We start from the raw sequence: 6,807 nt of genomic DNA, 5'->3' as shown, positions 1-6,807 counted from the left end.
CGATCCACCGTTGTTTTCAATTTATGTTAAAGATCTTTGTCAAAATGTGTCAAATGCCTGTTTCAATATGTATGCAGAGATGACACATTTAGTTATTGTCCCTCTACTGCAAATGAGCACGCTTATAACTTTTAAATACCGAAAAATCCAAATTGTTGTTATTGTTGTTGTTTTAATGAATAACAGTTACCCTGAATTCTCCCCAAGATAGAAACTTGCAGATACTTAGTTATTGTTATTGACCTATTGTTATTGTCTTTTAAGTCACTTATTGAGGGCCTTGTTGGAAAACTCAAGCTTAAATTGAGGGTTTTATATAGGAACAAATCTTCTTTTTCTTTTATAGCAAAGACAAAACTTACTTCTACAACTTTTTTTTCTACCTTTATTGGATTATGGTGATCTGCTTTTTTATGAATGCATCAGCACAGCACCTGAGGAAATTAGACAGTGTGTGCCATTGTGCTCTGCGTTTTATTACTGGTTGGGGATATTGTGTTCGTCATTGTACGCTTTATTATGCTATTGCTAAGTATCAATTTCTGTATGTCCACACTCTCACGCGGGTTCTTTTTTATATACTGTATATAAAAATGTATTGATCCACAGGCGCAAAGCTAATAAACTTTACAGCAGGGGGCGCTGTTGAATCAGCGCTGTATAGAGAGAGTGTTTGGCCAACTTGTTTAAGAACAACTACGCTGTGATTGGTCAACTGCTCGTCACATGACATATGCTGCGATTACATAATGTGGGCGTTTCCAGAGCCTTGGGTGTTTCTATTGTTGTTATCACTTACATATTGCAATTATGCTGTGTTGCTCAACGTGGCTTAATCTCAATACATTTAAGTGATGGTTTTCCTTTTTAAACAAAGGATAAATTTTGGACAAAGTTTGTTGATAATAGAAAATACTAGTGTTGTTCTGATACAGATATCAGTAAAGGCCCCGCTACTGCATTAAAACAGTGGCATCGGCAAGTACTTCCAAATAACATGCCGATACCATTATTTCCGACGCTAATATAGGACTTTGGATGTAGCATCTTTTATCTTGCTTGGGCACAACATTCACTGATGTGTGACGTGTTCACTGCATACTGATCCAAAATTTCCTATTGGCCCTTGAATGCTCTGAACCAATGGCAGTGCAGCTTTTTTCATGTTGGAGAACGCAAATAACTAGCTATTGGTACGTTATCAGCATCAGACGATACTGCAAAACTGGTCCGATCCGCCCACCACTAGTAGAATCCATTACAGCAAAATACTAGCTCCTGGGTGCGAATCTGTGAGACAATGAGCTAACGAGAATGTGCATGATGTCACATCCGCAGAGGGTGGGAAATTCGAACCCAAATCTAGTATGAAAACTATTGGCTAGTGCCAACAGCTAAGGTGTTAATGAGGCTTATTAGAAGATGTTATAATAATTAATGGTCAAATGAAAAGGTTTTTGTGAAGATATTTTTGGGCAAATTGCTACATAGAGCAGCTTTAAGCACAAGAGTAAAAATCGATTTTATTTTACAATACACATTTTGAAATTGCGTGATAACAAAAAAAATATTTGCACACAAAATATATTGCCTTATTTAACCTCATGTTACATCTATGTGACATTACATGTTGCATGTTGTTGAGCGCTAGCTAGCATTGGCTCGACTTTTATGCAATTAAAACATGTTCGACATCTTTGCTAATGTTGTGCTTGGAATCACCAAACAACATGCTAAATAATAACTGGAAAAAAAAACACAAACTTACGTGTATATAGTTTGTGTTTCACAACGGCGTATTAGGGCCACACATAAATATTTTTTTTAGAGAGCAGGGGCAATAATCCGAGGGAAAAAAAAACCTCTTTCTAAAGTGACAAATTTGCGAGGGAAAAAAAAAAAACAACTAAATTTGCAAGTTTAGAAAGTTGCAAATTTGCCACTTTCTAAAGTGGCAAATTTGCAACTTAATCTGTCTCCATCCTGCCTTTTAATTTTGATTAACCACCAACGAATCTTCAAATGATTAGACTATAGCTACGCTACGTCTATTTCTCGTAAGTTTTTTTCATGCAATTCTGCCACTTTATAAACTCGTAAATTTGCCACTTTCTAAACTCGCAAATTTACGAGGTTTTTTTTTGTGTGCAAATTTTCCATTTTAGAAAGTGGCAAATTTGCGTGTTTTTATCTCTGAATATTGTCCCCGCCCTCGAAAAAAATATATTCATACGTGGCCCTAATACGCCGTTGTAGTTTTCAGATTTGACAGATAAACATTCAACAATTTTATTTTTCATCCCTGTGTATGGGCGGAGAATGGCAGCCAAGTTTGATGACTCGGCATAAAACAACTCAATACAAATCTACAAGCCCAGAGCCTAGTATTTTTTTTCTGTACAACTAAGTATATGTACTTAAGTATTAAATGTGAGTACTTTTGCCACCACTGTTTAATTAATACATCAAAGGTAGTTCCTTTACTTGACAAAAAAAGCAGTTTCTGCATTGCTGATCATGCATATGATGTTGTTTAAGGACAGGCCAGCCATGCCTTGCCTTGCCCGTCCCACCCAGGAAATACGGCAGACCTTCCTGCCCCACATAGGGAACGTAACAGAGGCTTGAAGTGTTGTTCAAAAGTTATTTGCCCTCCAGCTTCGTGGCTGGCACATGATTCAGCAGAGGCTCAAATGTGGAGGCTGCACGCACATGTATACACACATTTTTATGCCATTAGTCTGACAAACCATCGCGAGCAGAGCGCGCCCGCAGGCCACCACAATCCCATACGTTAGCCATTTTCCAAACAAATGGAGCTCGTTCATAACAGGGGTCCTGGCACGTCAGGTTTGAAAATATGCATCGGACGCGGATTAGGATTTCCTGGCAGCTTCGTGGCCAAAGTTGCTAAAAGCCAACGCTGTAATGTTGCTGTGGAAGAAGAGGCTTCTTCTTGGAGAACAGCGGCTGTGTGGTACTTTGGTGAACACGATTTCCAGATTGGTTGCAGATGTGAGCTCGCTCCGAGCAGACAAAGTGATATCATCTAGTTATAAATACGCTCACATGAGAAAGGGGCAAGCGCTGGAAAAACTATTGCTTTTATCCCAGCAAAAAAGATTCAAACATTCAAAATATAAAATTTGCTCTATTTATCAACACAGGCTGGGCTGGTCCTGAATTAACTGCTATTGGTCCAGACAGTTGGGGATTTCCCATCATGCCCTGCCCTCTCCTCTTCCATCTGTTCTTGTTCAAACGCCATTATTATAAACGGCGTCATCGCTCTCGCTTCAGGGCTTCTGCCGTCAGCGAGACAACAAAAACTTTGAGTCTCACATTTGTTTGTGTCACTTCCTGTCAACAGTTTGTTCTTGTTTTCACTTGGATTTGGTTATGTTACGTTGAACTTGAAAGACATTACATTTAGATGAAAGTCAATGCTTCAAAATGGTTGAACATTTGAAATTTATGTCCCAAAAAACATACTTTGCACAGTACTCAGTTTCAGTTTGTACAGTCCTTTGACATGTAACTCATTCAGCATTTTTGAATGGTGGCACTGTTGACATTTCCTGGTCTTGTTCAAGACTTGTGGAAGAATTTAATCTGAAGCGCAAAAAAAAATTGTGCAATGCAGTGAAATGATCAAGGGTGACTGATCAACAAATTGAAAATTTAAAGTTAAAAAAAGCAAGCAAAAGCAACATACTTAAATACATATTTCATCATATTTATTTATGAAATGTGTACTGGCCCGGTCGGGCCGGCGTCAGTTAACTCCGAGTGGCCCAACATAGTCATGTAGAGGCCCCAGGCAGGCGGGCCATTGTTGATGTCGCACCCTAGGTAAACAACCTGGGGACACTTCTTGTTGTATCTTTGCTCATGCAAACGCTTGAGTGTGTGCATACGCGTGTGCTGTTTACCGTATTTTTCGGATTATACGTTGCTCCGGATTATAAATCGAACCAGCCAAAAAATGCATAATTAAGAAGGAAAAAACATATATAAATCGCACTGGAGTATAAGGCGCATTTTGGGGGGAAATTTATTTGGTAAAATCCAACACCAAAAACATACGTGTCATCTTGAAAGGCAATTTAAAATAAAAATAAAAGAGAGAACAAGAGGCTGAATAAGTGTACGGTATACTAACGTTACATGACTGACATGCCTGGTAATGTCAGTAACGACGTAACATATTAAGAGTTTGTAGCGAGCCGTGACGGGAGTCGGAGGCGGAGTGTTGAAGCACGGAGCCAAAGGCGGGCGTTTTATTGACATCAGCTTCTGAGGTCTGAACAGCAACTCCCCACTCAGCTAGAAGCTAACAGGCTAACTCCCCTTTTCCACATAACAAAACCTTCCCACCCGGAACTCTTCCTTCGTCCCAACGTTCCGTGGGTGAATTATGTTCCCATCACTACAAGTTATTCATATAACTAGCATAAAGAACATGCTAACAAGTTTACCAAACTATCAGTTTCACTCCAAATCACTAAATCCAATGAAATCTTCATCCTCGATGTCACTTTTAAACAACTCCCCCAACTCGGAAGGTAGACGTCCTCTTCTACCGGCAATGTTGAACTTGTCAACACAGGCCTAGAGCGCCCTCTTGCGGTTTAGTGTGAAAATAACATGTGAAATGATGTAATAATGTGTTAATTTCACACATAAGTCGCACCAGAGTATAAGTCGCACCCCCGGCCAAACTATGAAAAAAAACTGCGACTTATAATCCGAAAAATTCGGTAAGTCAAACAAGCCCAGCCCACACAGCGATTCTTTTAAGTTGTTGAATAGAGCAGTTAACTTCATTATTCGTGGTCAGCTCACCTCAACATGGCCTTCTTTGTTTACTCGGTAAAACGGGAAAAAGCACTGACCTAAATTTACACCCAAAAATGCGAATGTATTCTATTCATTTTGTAGCATTTCTTTTTTTCTTCTTAAGGGGCGGCATGGCTCAGTGGTAGAGTAAACCTACCAATGTATGTAGATGTCAGATTTATTGTCTAATCGGATTTCTGCATTTCTGGGCTGCCATGTCAATATGGTGTGCTCAGGGTCTTTAGAATCACATATGCTGGTCAATGTAACTTAAATCAGTGTTTTGGTGTTGCATTTGCTGCTTCCATTTCCACAGCAGGGATGGCACGCTCAGAGATGATGAATGATGATCACCAGACTTCAAGGATATCTTTTGGCATTTATTTTTGTCCTCACAGCGCTAGTACAACACATCAAGCAGCCGTGGCGTGCTCTGCTTGAAAATCCACTTCCGTTCCACTTCATCACCACAAACGTAAAGTGTCCGCATGTACATGACAAATTTTACGACAGTGACGTAATGTTCATACATTGCAGTCAATAAACAATACATGTACATCAATCTTACTGACATTCAAGCATATACATATATTCAATATAATAACACATTATAATTATAATAGAATGAGAGCACATAACTTAACTTTTGGAACCAAAGTCCCCATTTTACATAAAAAAAAAAACAAAAAAAAAACAGAAGAAAATACTAAAATAATAATGGATCTCATCTTGATTTACTCACAAATTGACTTACTAATACTCACAACAACAAGCCATGATTCAATTTGTTGTATAAGAAGGATAACAGGTGGATAAATAGGTTTATTACAATCTATCGTCAAATGGAAGAGCATTTAATTGTTTTGCCTTTCACTATATGGCGCTTTTATGTTTATATAGTAAGAATGTAACAATAACAGCAATATTGCGATATTAAAATTGCCACAATATCGTCGTCATGTTACGATATTAGACGTTAAAAAGTCCAGGTGGTTTTCTGTTTTGGCAGTTTCAGCACTCTCTGGTGGTTAGTTAATTAGTGCAGTTTAATTTTGAGTAGGCATGTTTTGGCCACCTACATTTAAGACCCACGCTAATGGCCAGTTGAAGGGGAACGGAACAAGTTTGAGTTCCTCCACAAATTGGCTCTATTCACAATGTGTGTGTGTAGAAACAAGTTTTATTGTGATTGTCGATAATATGCATTGAGGTTAATGTTACCTTTTCTAAGGAGCTACATGTATAATTATGACCTAAAACACTTGTTACACCAGTACCGACGCATAACAGGCAAATAACAGGTCATGAACTCTGGCACAGGCCATGACACAACCTCCCCACAATATTGTGATAATTATCATATCGTGTGGTTTATATCGTTTTGGATATCGATACATCCCAATTATATCGTATCCTATTTATGGTTTCTCCGCCTCCCCAAACTCAGCTGGGATAAGATGTGACCTGTAACCTCAATGAAGACAATCCTTATAGAAAATGGATGGATGGAGGTTGACAAGCACCCGGGAATGAGTGTCCCACCCTTTCAACCATGACAGTGGACAAGAGAAGTAAGTGACAGCGAGGGTAAGAGAGACAAGAGGAGGGGGCTGCTTGCTGGGAGGCTCCAATAAAATGTAATCCTGTTATACGGTCCCCACTTGAGGGCAACAACAATAATAAAGATTTCCCTAATAACGCAGACCGAAAACCCAAATGGAAGACAACTCCCGCGGTCAAGTGGCACACTTGTACATACATCCTCTCATTAGCCCCCACTGCTGTCGGGCCGGCGAGAGGCCTCAGAGTATGTGGGCGTGATGGCGAGGCAAGAGTTAAGTCAAACAAATGTGTTTCATCAAACTGCACTTTGCGCTCCTCTGCATAAAGGAATTGCAGGAGGAATAACCGGGGAGCGAGGTGGGAACTTGTGAGCCCCGAGGAAACCAATCAGCACTTGCAAACCTC

The sequence above is a fragment of the Festucalex cinctus genome, chromosome 1 (genome assembly GCF_051991245.1).
Source record: "Festucalex cinctus isolate MCC-2025b chromosome 1, RoL_Fcin_1.0, whole genome shotgun sequence".
Classification (NCBI taxonomy): domain Eukaryota; kingdom Metazoa; phylum Chordata; class Actinopteri; order Syngnathiformes; family Syngnathidae; genus Festucalex; species Festucalex cinctus.
The sequence above is the reverse complement of the archived record's forward strand: the minus strand, read 5'-3'. Positions refer to the sequence as shown.